The sequence below is a fragment of the Ranitomeya imitator genome, chromosome 3, assembly GCF_032444005.1.
Source record: "Ranitomeya imitator isolate aRanImi1 chromosome 3, aRanImi1.pri, whole genome shotgun sequence".
Taxonomy (NCBI): domain Eukaryota; kingdom Metazoa; phylum Chordata; class Amphibia; order Anura; family Dendrobatidae; genus Ranitomeya; species Ranitomeya imitator.
The window spans coordinates 485,541,454-485,556,720 of record NC_091284.1 but is presented as its reverse complement, the minus strand read 5'-3'; the positions used below and the strand labels follow the sequence as shown (position 1 = coordinate 485,556,720).

The window sequence follows — 15,267 nt, the reverse complement described above, 5'->3', positions numbered from 1 at the left end:
CCTCCAGTGCTATGTCACGGTCATCACTGTTGTCACAAAAAATTGACTTTTGTTTAGGCCAAGCAATTTGAGGACGGCATGGCAGCCAGCAGCCCGTACGGTACAGGGGTTGATCAGACCCCCGTACGTCCGGTTGTGGTCTCCGTGCCCCGAAGGGGTTCCCGCTTCTCGCCTGCACCAGGCACGGCAGCCAGCAGACCGTACGGTCCAGGGGTGGGTCAGACTCCCGGACGTACGGTTGTGGTCTCCGTGCCCCGAAGGGGTTCCCACTTCTCGCCTGCACCAGGCACGGCAGCCAGCAGACCGTACGGTCCAGGGGTGGATCAGACCCCCGTACGTCCGGTTGTGGTCTCCATGCCCCGAAGGGGTTCCCGCTTCTCGCCTGCACCAGGAACGGCAGCCAGCAGACCGTACGGTCCAGGGGTGGGTCAGACCCCCGTACGTCCGGTTGTGGTCTCCGTGCCCCGAAGGGGTTCTCGCTTCTCGCCTGCGGCAGGCACAGCAGCCAGCAGACCGTACGGTCCAGGGGTGGGTCAGACCCCCGTACGTCCGGTTGTAGTCTCCGTGCCCCGAAGGGGTTCTCGCTTCTCGCCTGCGGCAGGCACAGCAGCCCGTACGGTCCAGGGGTTGATCAGGCCCCTGTACGTCTGCCCGTGGTCTCCGTGAGTCTTTCGCCCCTATACCCAGGGACCACACCTATGGCCATTTAGCTCAGTTGGTTAGAGCGTGGTGCTAATAACACCAAGGTCGTGGGTTCGATCCCCGTACGGGCCAAGCACATCTACAAACGCCCCTATACCCAGATGACCAATTTGCACATCAGGGTCGCTGCGGACCTCCACCAGAGTTTCCTCTGGCTTCGTCCTGCCCAGGCATAGCTCACCATCTTTCGGGTCCTATCGCGCACTCATGCTCCACCTCCCCGACAGAGGCGGGCCGATGGTGCACCCGCCGTGTCAACCCCCCGGAGCGGGCGGCGGGATCCCACCTCGGCCGGAGCGCCCCGGCCTTCACCTTCATTGCGCCACAGGGTTTCACGTCGCAACGGGGGGAGTGACGATGGTAAACCCCATCAGGTGGGCCCAGGGCAGGTGAGTCTGGCCTTGGGGGGACGTAAGGGATAAAGGAGAAGAGACCATCAGGGCACGGAGCCTCAGGCCTCCCTCGTTGTCACCCTTGCGAGGGGACCCCAGCTGCGCCATGGAGGCGATAGATGGAGGGGCAACCCTCAGACAGGCATAGCCCCGGGAGCACCCCGGGGCCGCAAGGTGCGTTCGAAGTGTCGATGATCAATGTGTCCTGCAATTCACACTTAATTCTCGCAGCTAGCTGCGTTCTTCGACGCGCGCGCCGAGTGATCCACCGTTAAGAGCCGCGCTTTCTGGTTTGGGGACACTCGGAGGCGCCCCCCTTTTCACTCTCGTGTCAGCCGGCCGCAAAAGACTGGGATGCTTTGGAGGGTTGTTTTCAAATCTCGGCCCTGTTGCCCGGGCGCTCGGCCTCCCCGTCCCTCCCTCCAGCGGGGAGGAGAACAAAGGAGGGCTCGAGGCTTCTCAACCTACCGCCCAGACCCACATACCCCGGGGAGGGGTGTGTGAGCGCACAGGAGAATGGTACCCGGGACGGCCTTTCGCGTACGCGGGGGGCTTCTTATTTTTCCTCGGCAGGCAGCGGCAGGGCAACAATCGTCGGCGCGAGGCCGGGCGTCTTTTTCCTGGGCGACGGAGCGAGAGGGGCTCCCCGCACCCTCCCGACGTCGCCCGCCCGCTGTCCTCACGTGCCCTCACCGTCCCCACCCTGCGGAGCGCCCTGGCGAAGCAGAAAGAGACCTACCACCGCCCCCATCACGTTCGGTACCCTTCGGGGATTTGGCGGGCGGCTGGCCTCCTGATCTGCACCTCATCGGTATTTTTCACTCGCCCATTAAAGATCCTTCCACAGGTTCATCTAGGGAAACCTTGTTACGACTTTTACTGTCTCTAGATAGTCAAGTTCGATCGTCTTCTCGGCTCTCCACCATGGGTCTTGGCCGAACCCGGCGGGGCCGATCCAAGGACCTCACTAAACCATCCAATCGGTAGTAGTGACGGGCAGTGTGTACAAAGGCCAGGGACTTAATCAATCGAGGGAGAGAAGCCAGATAGGAAGCCCCGCAGCGGGAAGGGCACCCGGAGGAAGGGAAATCCTCCTCGTCGTCCGTGCCAGCAGGCGGGCATCCCGGGGCGTCACCTTGCGGAGGAAAAAAAGGAGCCTGAACGGCGAGTGCAGTGCCACTGGGGAGATCGTGCACGCTGTACGGTGCGAGGCGGCCGATGCGGAGGGTGTCTGGAAAAAAAACCCACCTTGCACGGAGAGGGCGAGGTGACTGGCCTCCGGAGGACGCCACGGCTCCCCTGCCTCGTGACCCACCGCTCCCGGGGCGACACACAGAGTCGCTGCTGGGGAGAGGGGCCAGGGCGGTGGGGGGCCTATGCGGCGCCACCATCTGGCTTAGACCCGGCCTCCCGATCGGAGGGCATCCGTTGTAAAAACCACCCCTTGCGCGGGGAGGGCCGTAGGTGACTGGCCTTCGGAGGACGCCACGGCCGCCCTGCCTCGTGACCCACCGCTCCCGGGGCGACACACAGAGTCGCTGCTGGGGAGAGGGGCCAGGGCGGTGGGGGGCCTATGCGGGGCCTCCATCTGGCTTAGACCTGCCTCCGCCGAGGGGGGTCCTCGACCCACCGGCGGACGGGCGCGAGGAGTGGGAGAGGGGGGCTGGCCGTCGGGGTCCACCGCGGCTCAGGCGCAGAGCCCGCCAGCGACACGGAGGTCGCGCGGGGGGCGCAGTTGGCCTGGCCGTGTCGGCGTCGCCCTCCGGCGTAGTCCCTCGTCCCGGGCCCTTGCCCGTAACCTCAAAGGAAGCCAACCGAGCGGCGTCTCCCCCCAAAGCCATGCCTCCGCTGTTGAGAACAGAAGAAGCCCGGGGAGTCACCTTGCGGAGAAAAAAATAAAAAAAAAAGGAGCCTGAACGGCGAGTGCAGTGCCGCTGGGGAGATCGTGCACGCTGTACGGTGCGAGGCGGCCGATGCGGAGGGTGTCTGGAAAAAAACCCACCTTGCACGGAGAGGGCGAGGTGACTGGCCTCCGGAGGACACCACGGCTCCCCTGCCTCGTGACCCACCGCTCCCGGGGCGACACACAGAGTCGCTGCTGGGGAGAGGGGCCAGGGCGGTGGGGGGCCTATGCGGCGCCACCATCTGGCTTAGACCCGGCCTCCCGATCGGAGGGCATCTGTTGTAAAAACCACCCCTTGCACGGGGAGGGCCGTAGGTGACTGGCCTTCGGAGGACGCCACGGCCACCCTGCCTCGTGACCCACCGCTCCCGGGGCGACACACAGAGTCGCTGCTGGGGAGAGGGGCCAGGGCGGTGGGGGGCCTATGCGGGGCCTCCGTCTGGCTTAGACCTGCCTCCGCCGCGGGGGGTCCTCGACCCACCGGCGGACGGGCGCGAGGAGTGGGAGAGGGGGGCTGGCCGTCGGGGTCCACCGCGGCTCAGGCGCAGAGCCCGCCAGCGACGCGGAGGTCGCACGGGGGGCGCAGTTGGCCTGGCCGTGTCGGCGTCGCCCTATGGCGTAGTCCCTCGTCCCGGGCTCTTGCCCGTAACCTCAAAGGAGCCCCAACCGAGCGGCGTCTCCCCCCCAAAGCCGTGCCTCCGCTGTTGAGAACAGAAGAAGCCCGGGGCGGCAGTTCGCCGGGTACTCCCCTTCGCCAAAACTCTTTTTGCCCCACTCGTCTCTCCCTTTTCGCTCTGGGGCGTCCGCTTGGTCTCTCTCTCTCTCTCTCTCGCTCTCTCCCTCTCGCGCTCCCTTCCGAGCCGCCTCGGAGGACGTCGGACGAGCGGGGAAGGCGACGGCGTTCGGCCGGGCACACCACGCGGTGAGAACCCACTCCGCCTGCCTCCCCACGCGTCTGTCGTCCCCCCACTATCGTAGGGGCTCGGGAAAAGACTGGAGAACGCGGAGCTCGGCGGTGGCGTGGAAGCGCCACCCACCGCCGCCGCTCTCGCCGATGCCCACCGCGGAGGCCGCCCATCGGACGCTGGGTGGGGGTCGGCACGGGCCTCTGCGGGCGAGCTGCGCATCTGGAAGTCAAAGGGCCGCCCTCGGAGAAGATCGTTGTGCTACCCCGCGCGGGGAGCGATTCGGACGACGGGCCCCCACGCCGAGGTGGGTGGGCGCCCCGCCATTCGCCCGCGCGGGTCGTCGGACCCCTGCCGTACCACAGTTCGGGTCAAACTCCCCCTCTGCACGGCAGCCACCGTCCTGCGAACGGGAGGCGACTGCCGGCGTGCACGCCCAAGGATGCGTGCCTGAATCCCGGGGGGTAAAAGAGGAAGGAGACCGCCCGCCTTAGACCGACGCGGGCTCCAAAGCCCGGGCCGAGCGAGCGGCACCACCTCCCCACCCGGGAGCGCTGAGCCAAATCGATCGGAGGAAGAGCCGGTGGGGGGCATGGGTGAGAAACCCCACCCGCTGCCATCCTTCCCCTCGGGGAGACGGGGAAGAAACATGCCCGATAGTCCTGGAGGTCCCTCTCCGACACGCTACGGGCGCCCTCGAGACGGAATCCGGGTCACAGTGCGATTCTCTCATAGGTCTCCCCGGTGGCGTGGAAGCGGGAGACATCCGACACAGAGAAACGCCAAGCCTGCTCTGAGGGGACCGAGTCAGGGTGTGCAATCCGCCCTCCTGGAGCCCTCCTCGGGACGAAGACTCCAGATCTGCCTCCCTTCTGACATCCGTCACCCTCGGAGAACCAGAACACGCTTGGGGAGGGTCCGTTCAGGCTCAGGCGACCCGGGAAACGCGTCTCTGACTTGGGGCAGACGACCGGCAAGAGTCCCCCTGGAGCCGCGGAAGCCTGGTGTCGACGCGAGGGCGGACTTCCATGCAAACAGGGGGGTACTCGCCAAACCGCCTACCCGACTTGAGGAACCACGAAAACATCGGAAATCAGTCGGGCCCGAGAGGTACCCCTCTCTCCTATATCCTGCAGCTGGTGTGCAAAAGTGGGTATTTGCATGGCGAAACACCGACCCCCACTTTAAGGGAGCGAAGCCGAAAAGTGTCCGACTTCCTGGAGCTGTGCGGCGGATCCGGCGGCCAGAAATTCCTCATTCCGGTTCTATTTTTTTTTTTTTCGATTTTGCGAAATTTGGCGGCCAGGCGGCGTAGCTGGGGCCTGGACTAGCCCGAAACACCTGGAGCCGGCGAGCGGAACGAATTTCCCAACGTTCTGCGGCTCCCGGAAGCCAAAAACGCATCGCCGAAAAATTTCAAAGTCCCAAGGACTCGTTCTTGAAAATCGATCCGGGGGCCATGGAAGTGTCCTCGGTACAGCTTCAGAGCTTTCCCCCCGCCTGGAAGTCTGAAAGTTCTATGTTTGTTCTAAGTGGAAAATCGCGTTTTTTTCAGTGTTCCACCCATCAGACCCAAACTTTGCCCACGCTTAGGTCTCTGTCTCGGGGTGCTTTACAACATATTGACGCCCCTTTAGGGTGGAAGTAGGGGAAAGGGGTCATTTTTCACAAAATCGGAAATTTCTCAAAATATTTCTAAGTGTCAAGGACACTTTTGGATAATCTTCCCCAGGCTCCTGGAAGCCTCCTCGGTACGCCTCCTGCGGTTTCTCCCTGCCTGGAAGTCTGACACTTGTCTGAAATTTTTAGAGTATGAAAACGCGGTTTTTCACCCAAAATTCGACTTTGCGCCCATGACCCGCAAACTTCACCCACATTTGGGCGACTGTCCTGGGGTACCTCACAACATATTGACGCCCCCCTGGCGTGGAAGTAGGGGAAACGTGTCAATTTTCACAAAATCGTGATTTTTTCAAAATATTTCTAAGTGTCAAGGACACTTTTGGATAATCTTCCCCAGGCTCCTGGAAGCCTCCTCGGTACGCCTCCTGCGGTTTCCCCCTGCCTGGAAGTCTGACACTTGTCTGAAATTTTTAGAGTATGAAAATGCGGTTTTTCACCCAAAATTCGACTTTGCGCCCATGACTCGCAAACTTCACCCACATTTGGGCGACTGTCCTGGGGTACCTCACAACATATTGACGCCCCCCTGGCGTGGAAGTAGGGGAAACGTGTCAATTTTCACAAAATCGGAAATTTCTCAAAATATTTCTAAGTGTCAAGGACACTTTTGGAAAATCTTCCCCAGGCTCCTGGAAGCCTCCTCGGTACGCCTCCTGCGGTTTCTCCCTGCCTGGAAGTCTGACACTTGTCTGAAATTTTTAGAGTATGAAAATGCGGTTTTTCACCCAAAATTCGACTTTGCGCCCATGACTCGCAAACTTCACCCACATTTGGGCGACTGTCCTGGGGTACCTCACAACATATTGACGCCCCCCTGGCGTGGAAGTAGGGGAAACGTGTCAATTTTCACAAAATCGGAAATTTCTCAAAATATTTCTAAGTGTCAAGGACACTTTTGGAAAATCTTCCCCAGGCTCCTGGAAGCCTCCTCGGTACGCCTCCTGCGGTTTCTCCCTGCCTGGAAGTCTGACACTTGTCTGAAATTTTTAGAGTATGAAAATGCGGTTTTTCACCCAAAATTCGACTTTGCGCCCATGACTCGCAAACTTCACCCACATTTGGGCGACTGTCCTGGGGTACCTCACAACATATTGACGCCCCCCTGGCGTGGAAGTAGGGGAAACGTGTCAATTTTCACAAAATCGTGATTTTTTCAAAATATTTCTAAGTGTCAAGGACACTTTTGGATAATCTTCCCCAGGCTCCTGGAAGCCTCCTCGGTACGCCTCCTGCGGTTTCTCCCTGCCTGGAAGTCTGACACTTGTCTGAAATTTTTAGAGTATGAAAATGCGGTTTTTCACCCAAAATTCGACTTTGCGCCCATGACTCGCAAACTTCACCCACATTTGGGCGACTGTCCTGGGGTACCTCACAACATATTGACGCCCCCCTGGCGTGGAAGTAGGGGAAACGTGTCAATTTTCACAAAATCGTGATTTTTTTCAAAATATTTCTAAGTGTCAAGGACACTTTTGGATAATCTTCCCCAGGCTCCTGGAAGCCTCCTCGGTACGCCTCCGGCGGTTTCCCCCTGCCTGGAAGTCTGACACTTGTCTGAAATTTTTAGAGTATGAAAATGCGGTTTTTCACCCAAAATTCGACTTTGCGCCCATGACTCGCAAACTTCACCCACATTTGGGCGACTGTCCTGGGGTACCTCACAACATATTGACGCCCCCCTGGCGTGGAAGTAGGGGAAACGTGTCAATTTTCACAAAATCGTGATTTTCTGAAAATATTTCTAAATGTCAAGGACACTTTTGGATAATCTTCCCCAGGCTCCTGGAAGCCTCCTCGGTACGCCTCCTGCGTTTTCCCCCTGCCTGGAAGTCTGACACTTGTCTGAAATTTTTAGAGTATGAAAACGCGGTTTTTCACCCAAAATTCGACTTTGCGCCCATGACTCGCAAACTTCACCCACAGTTAGGTCACTGCCTTGGGGTACCTCACATCATATTGACGCCCCCCTGGCGTGGAAGTAGGGGAAACGTGTCAATTTTCACAAAATCGTGATTTTCTGAAAATATTTCTAAGTGTCAAGGACACTTTTGGATAATCTTCCCCAGGCTCCTGGAAGCCTCCTCGGTACGCCTCCTGCGGTTTCTCCCTGCCTGGAAGTCTGACACTTGTCTGAAATTTTTAGAGTATGAAAACGCGGTTTTTCACCCAAAATTCGACTTTGCGCCCATGACCCGCAAACTTCACCCACATTTGGGCGACTGTCCTGGGGTACCTCACAACATATTGACGCCCCCCTGGCGTGGAAGTAGGGGAAACGTGTCAATTTTCACAAAATCGTGATTTTTTCAAAATATTTCTAAGTGTCAAGGACACTTTTGGATAATCTTCCCCAGTCTCCTGGAAGCCTCCTCGGTACGCCTCCTGCGGTTTCCCCCTGCCTGGAAGTCTGACACTTGTCTGAAATTTTTAGAGTATGAAAATGCGGTTTTTCACCCAAAATTCGACTTTGCGCCCATGACTCGCAAACTTCACCCACATTTGGGCGACTGTCCTGGGGTACCTCACAACATATTGACGCCCCCCTGGCGTGGAAGTAGGGGAAACGTGTCAATTTTCACAAAATCGGAAATTTCTCAAAATATTTCTAAGTGTCAAGGACACTTTTGGAAAATCTTCCCCAGGCTCCTGGAAGCCTCCTCGGTACGCCTCCTGCGGTTTCTCCCTGCCTGGAAGTCTGACACTTGTCTGAAATTTTTAGAGTATGAAAATGCGGTTTTTCACCCAAAATTCGACTTTGCGCCCATGACTCGCAAACTTCACCCACATTTGGGCGACTGTCCTGGGGTACCTCACAACATATTGACGCCCCCCTGGCGTGGAAGTAGGGGAAACGTGTCAATTTTCACAAAATCGGAAATTTCTCAAAATATTTCTAAGTGTCAAGGACACTTTTGGAAAATCTTCCCCAGGCTCCTGGAAGCCTCCTCGGTACGCCTCCTGCGGTTTCTCCCTGCCTGGAAGTCTGACACTTGTCTGAAATTTTTAGAGTATGAAAATGCGGTTTTTCACCCAAAATTCGACTTTGCGCCCATGACTCGCAAACTTCACCCACATTTGGGCGACTGTCCTGGGGTACCTCACAACATATTGACGCCCCCCTGGCGTGGAAGTAGGGGAAACGTGTCAATTTTCACAAAATCGTGATTTTTTCAAAATATTTCTAAGTGTCAAGGACACTTTTGGATAATCTTCCCCAGGCTCCTGGAAGCCTCCTCGGTACGCCTCCTGCGGTTTCTCCCTGCCTGGAAGTCTGACACTTGTCTGAAATTTTTAGAGTATGAAAATGCGGTTTTTCACCCAAAATTCGACTTTGCGCCCATGACTCGCAAACTTCACCCACATTTGGGCGACTGTCCTGGGGTACCTCACAACATATTGACGCCCCCCTGGCGTGGAAGTAGGGGAAACGTGTCAATTTTCACAAAATCGTGATTTTTTCAAAATATTTCTAAGTGTCAAGGACACTTTTGGATAATCTTCCCCAGGCTCCTGGAAGCCTCCTCGGTACGCCTCCTGCGGTTTCTCCCTGCCTGGAAGTCTGACACTTGTCTGAAATTTTTAGAGTATGAAAATGCGGTTTTTCACCCAAAATTCGACTTTGCGCCCGTGACTCGCAAACTTCACCCACATTTGGGCGACTGTCCTGGGGTACCTCACAACATATTGACGCCCCCCTGGCGTGGAAGTAGGGGAAACGTGTCAATTTTCACAAAATCGTGATTTTTTCAAAATATTTCTAAGTGTCAAGGACACTTTTGGATAATCTTCCCCAGGCTCCTGGAAGCCTCCTCGGTACGCCTCCTGTGGTTTCCCCCTGCCTGGAAGTCTGACACTTGTCTGAAATTTTTAGCGCATGAAAACGCGGTTTTTCACCCAAAATTCGACTTTGCGCCCGTGACTCGCAAACTTCACCCACATTTAGGCGACTGTCCTGGGGTACCTCACAACATATTGACGCCCCCCTGGCGTGGAAGTAGGGGAAACGTGTCAATTTTCACAAAATCGTGATTTTCTGAAAATATTTCTAAGTGTCAAGGACACTTTTGGAAAATCTTCCCCAGGCTCCTGGAAGCCTCCTCGGTACGCCTCCTGCGGTTTCTCCCTGCCTGGAAGTCTGACACTTGTCTGAAATTTTTAGAGTATGAAAACGCGGTTTTTCACCCAAAATTCGACTTTGCGCCCATGACTCGCAAACTTCACCCACATTTGGGCGACTGTCCTGGGGTACCTCACAACATATTGACGCCCCCCTGGCGTGGAAGTAGGGGAAACGTGTCAATTTTCACAAAATCGTGATTTTTTCAAAATATTTCTAAGTGTCAAGGACACTTTTGGATAATCTTCCCCAGGCTCCTGGAAGCCTCCTCGGTACGCCTCCTGCGGTTTCTCCCTGCCTGGAAGTCTGACACTTGTCTGAAATTTTTAGAGTATGAAAATGCGGTTTTTCACCCAAAATTCGACTTTGCGCCCGTGACTCGCAAACTTCACCCACATTTGGGCGACTGTCCTGGGGTACCTCACAACATATTGACGCCCCCCTGGCGTGGAAGTAGGGGAAACGTGTCAATTTTCACAAAATCGTGATTTTTTCAAAATATTTCTAAGTGTCAAGGACACTTTTGGATAATCTTCCCCAGGCTCCTGGAAGCCTCCTCGGTACGCCTCCTGTGGTTTCCCCCTGCCTGGAAGTCTGACACTTGTCTGAAATTTTTAGCGCATGAAAACGCGGTTTTTCACCCAAAATTCGACTTTGCGCCCGTGACTCGCAAACTTCACCCACATTTAGGCGACTGTCCTGGGGTACCTCACAACATATTGACGCCCCCCTGGCGTGGAAGTAGGGGAAACGTGTCAATTTTCACAAAATCGTGATTTTCTGAAAATATTTCTAAGTGTCAAGGACACTTTTGGAAAATCTTCCCCAGGCTCCTGGAAGCCTCCTCGGTACGCCTCCTGCGGTTTCTCCCTGCCTGGAAGTCTGACACTTGTCTGAAATTTTTAGAGTATGAAAACGCGGTTTTTCACCCAAAATTCGACTTTGCGCCCATGACTCGCAAACTTCACCCACATTTGGGCGACTGTCCTGGGGTACCTCACAACATATTGACGCCCCCCTGGCGTGGAAGTAGGGGAAACGTGTCAATTTTCACAAAATCGTGATTTTCTGAAAATATTTCTAAGTGTCAAGGACACTTTTGGATAATCTTCCCCAGGCTCCTGGAAGCCTCCTCGGTACGCCTCCTGCGGTTTCTCCCTGCCTGGAAGTCTGACACTTGTCTGAAATTTTTAGAGTATGAAAACGCGGTTTTTCACCCAAAATTCGACTTTGCGCCCATGACCCGCAAACTTCACCCACATTTGGGCGACTGTCCTGGGGTACCTCACAACATATTGACGCCCCCCTGGCGTGGAAGTAGGGGAAACGTGTCAATTTTCACAAAATCGTGATTTTTTCAAAATATTTCTAAGTGTCAAGGACACTTTTGGATAATCTTCCCCAGGCTCCTGGAAGCCTCCTCGGTACGCCTCCTGCGGTTTCCCCCTGCCTGGAAGTCTGACACTTGTCTGAAATTTTTAGAGTATGAAAATGCGGTTTTTCACCCAAAATTCGACTTTGCGCCCATGACTCGCAAACTTCACCCACATTTGGGCGACTGTCCTGGGGTACCTCACAACATATTGACGCCCCCCTGGCGTGGAAGTAGGGGAAACGTGTCAATTTTCACAAAATCGGAAATTTCTCAAAATATTTCTAAGTGTCAAGGACACTTTTGGAAAATCTTCCCCAGGCTCCTGGAAGCCTCCTCGGTACGCCTCCTGCGGTTTCTCCCTGCCTGGAAGTCTGACACTTGTCTGAAATTTTTAGAGTATGAAAATGCGGTTTTTCACCCAAAATTCGACTTTGCGCCCATGACTCGCAAACTTCACCCACATTTGGGCGACTGTCCTGGGGTACCTCACAACATATTGACGCCCCCCTGGCGTGGAAGTAGGGGAAACGTGTCAATTTTCACAAAATCGGAAATTTCTCAAAATATTTCTAAGTGTCAAGGACACTTTTGGAAAATCTTCCCCAGGCTCCTGGAAGCCTCCTCGGTACGCCTCCTGCGGTTTCTCCCTGCCTGGAAGTCTGACACTTGTCTGAAATTTTTAGAGTATGAAAATGCGGTTTTTCACCCAAAATTCGACTTTGCGCCCATGACTCGCAAACTTCACCCACATTTGGGCGACTGTCCTGGGGTACCTCACAACATATTGACGCCCCCCTGGCGTGGAAGTAGGGGAAACGTGTCAATTTTCACAAAATCGTGATTTTTTCAAAATATTTCTAAGTGTCAAGGACACTTTTGGATAATCTTCCCCAGGCTCCTGGAAGCCTCCTCGGTACGCCTCCTGCGGTTTCTCCCTGCCTGGAAGTCTGACACTTGTCTGAAATTTTTAGAGTATGAAAATGCGGTTTTTCACCCAAAATTCGACTTTGCGCCCATGACTCGCAAACTTCACCCACATTTGGGCGACTGTCCTGGGGTACCTCACAACATATTGACGCCCCCCTGGCGTGGAAGTAGGGGAAACGTGTCAATTTTCACAAAATCGTGATTTTTTCAAAATATTTCTAAGTGTCAAGGACACTTTTGGATAATCTTCCCCAGGCTCCTGGAAGCCTCCTCGGTACGCCTCCTGCGGTTTCTCCCTGCCTGGAAGTCTGACACTTGTCTGAAATTTTTAGAGTATGAAAATGCGGTTTTTCACCCAAAATTCGACTTTGCGCCCGTGACTCGCAAACTTCACCCACATTTGGGCGACTGTCCTGGGGTACCTCACAACATATTGACGCCCCCCTGGCGTGGAAGTAGGGGAAACGTGTCAATTTTCACAAAATCGTGATTTTTTCAAAATATTTCTAAGTGTCAAGGACACTTTTGGATAATCTTCCCCAGGCTCCTGGAAGCCTCCTCGGTACGCCTCCTGCGGTTTCCCCCTGCCTGGAAGTCTGACACTTGTCTGAAATTTTTAGCGCATGAAAACGCGGTTTTTCACCCAAAATTCGACTTTGCGCCCGTGACTCGCAAACTTCACCCACATTTAGGCGACTGTCCTGGGGTACCTCACAACATATTGACGCCCCCCTGGCGTGGAAGTAGGGGAAACGTGTCAATTTTCACAAAATCGTGATTTTCTGAAAATATTTCTAAGTGTCAAGGACACTTTTGGAAAATCTTCCCCAGGCTCCTGGAAGCCTCCTCGGTACGCCTCCTGCGGTTTCTCCCTGCCTGGAAGTCTGACACTTGTCTGAAATTTTTAGAGTATGAAAACGCGGTTTTTCACCCAAAATTCGACTTTGCGCCCATGACTCGCAAACTTCACCCACATTTGGGCGACTGTCCTGGGGTACCTCACAACATATTGACGCCCCCCTGGCGTGGAAGTAGGGGAAACGTGTCAATTTTCACAAAATCGTGATTTTCTGAAAATATTTCTAAGTGTCAAGGACACTTTTGGATAATCTTCCCCAGGCTCCTGGAAGCCTCCTCGGTACGCCTCCTGCGGTTTCTCCCTGCCTGGAAGTCTGACACTTGTCTGAAATTTTTAGAGTATGAAAACGCGGTTTTTCACCCAAAATTCGACTTTGCGCCCATGACCCGCAAACTTCACCCACATTTGGGCGACTGTCCTGGGGTACCTCACAACATATTGACGCCCCCCTGGCGTGGAAGTAGGGGAAACGTGTCAATTTTCACAAAATCGTGATTTTTTCAAAATATTTCTAAGTGTCAAGGACACTTTTGGATAATCTTCCCCAGGCTCCTGGAAGCCTCCTCGGTACGCCTCCTGCGGTTTCCCCCTGCCTGGAAGTCTGACACTTGTCTGAAATTTTTAGCGCATGAAAACGCGGTTTTTCACCCAAAATTCGACTTTGCGCCCGTGACTCGCAAACTTCACCCACATTTAGGCGACTGTCCTGGGGTACCTCACAACATATTGACGCCCCCCTGGCGTGGAAGTAGGGGAAACGTGTCAATTTTCACAAAATCGTGATTTTTTTCAAAATATTTCTAAGTGTCAAGGACACTTTTGGAAAATCTTCCCCAGGCTCCTGGAAGCCTCCTCGGTACGCCTCCTGCGGTTTTCCCCCGCCTGGAAGTCTGACATTTTTTACAGTGCGAAAATACGGTTTTTCGCTCAAAATTAAACTTTCCGCCCATGGAACGCACACTGTGCCCCCACCTTGGAGAGTCGCTATGGCGTACTCAGGGTGACTATTAAGCCCACAGACAACCTCCACAGGCCGACTATTAAGCCCCCTCCGTCTTCCGCAGGGCCGACTATTAAGCCCTCCACCGACTTCCGCAGGGCCGACTATTAAGCCCCCCTCCGACTTCCACAGGGCCGACTATTAAGCCCCCCTACGGAGTCCACTCAGCCAGCGACTGAAACGTGGTGAGCGGGGTGTGCGCATCCCGGCCGCGCCCAAAGTGCTTCGCCGCGGTCATGGCTGTCGCCACCGAAAACGGCAAATGTTTGTTTCGGCCAAGCTGCAAGGATACATCTCGGAACACAAAAACCAAACCGGTGGGGACATCCTACAGAGAAACACCGAGCCTGCTCTAGGGGACAGGGACAGAAGGCCGTTCGCCTTCCGAGAGCCCTCACCTGGGTGAGGACCCAAGATGTGCCCTTCTGACAGTGGTTACCTCCAGAGAACCAGGACCCCCGTGGGAAGGGTCCTGCCAAGCTCGGGTCGCCCAGATTCGCCTCTCTCACTCGGGTCACGCGCCCAGCCAACGTCCGCAGAAGACTTCCGATAAACACCGAGCCTGCTCTGGGGGGACAAAGACAGAAGGGCGTCCGCCTTCCGAGAGCCCTCACCTGGGTGAGGACCCAAGATGTGCCCTTCTGACAGTGAAAACCTTCAGAGAACCAGGACCCCCGTGGGAAGGGTCCTGCCAAGCTCGGGTCGCCCAGATTCGCCTCTCTCACTCGGGTCACGCACCCAGCCAACGTCCGCAGAAGACTTCCGATAAACACCGAGCCTGCTCTGGGGGGACAAAGACAGAAGGGCGTCCGCCTTCCGAGAGCCCTCACCTGGGTGAGGACCCAAGATGTGCCCTTCTGACAGTGATTACCTCCAGAGAACCAGGACCCCCGTGGGAAGGGTCCTGCCAAGCTCGGGTCACCCAGATTCGCCTCTCTCACTCGGGTCACGCGCCCAGCCAACGTCCGCAGAAGACTTCCGATAAACACCGAGCCTGCTCTGGGGGGACAAAGACAGAAGGGCGTCCGCCTTCCAAGAGCCCTCACCTGGGTGAGGACCCAAGATGTGCCCTTCTGACAGTGATTACCTCCAGAGAACCAGGACCCCCATGGGAAGGGTCCTGCCAAGCTCGGGTCGCCCAGATTCGCCTCTCTCACTCGGGTCACGCGCCCAGCCAACATCCGCAGAAGACTTCCGATAAACACCGAGCCTGCTCTGGGGGGACAAAGACAGAAGGGCGTCCGCCTTCCGAGAGCCCTCACCTGGGTGAGGACCCAAGATGTGCCCTTCTGACAGTGAAAACCTTCAGAGAACCAGGACCCCCGTGGGAAGGGTCCTGCCAAGCTCGGGTCGCCCAGATTCGCCTCTCTCACTCGGGTCACGCACCCAGCCAACGTCCGCAGA

General features: G+C 55.2%; 1 long non-coding RNA gene and 1 other non-coding gene across 2 annotated transcripts in view; both read right to left on the bottom strand.

Annotated features, from left to right (window-relative positions):
* Positions 1-15,267, bottom strand: part of LOC138672168 (uncharacterized) — a 209,129-nt gene that overhangs the window by 95,708 nt on the left and 98,154 nt on the right. The window lies entirely within an intron of this gene.
* Positions 1,223-1,374, bottom strand: LOC138673720 (5.8S ribosomal RNA). Its single transcript, XR_011320335.1, has one exon. It is a non-coding gene; the product is annotated as a 5.8S ribosomal RNA (ribosomal RNA).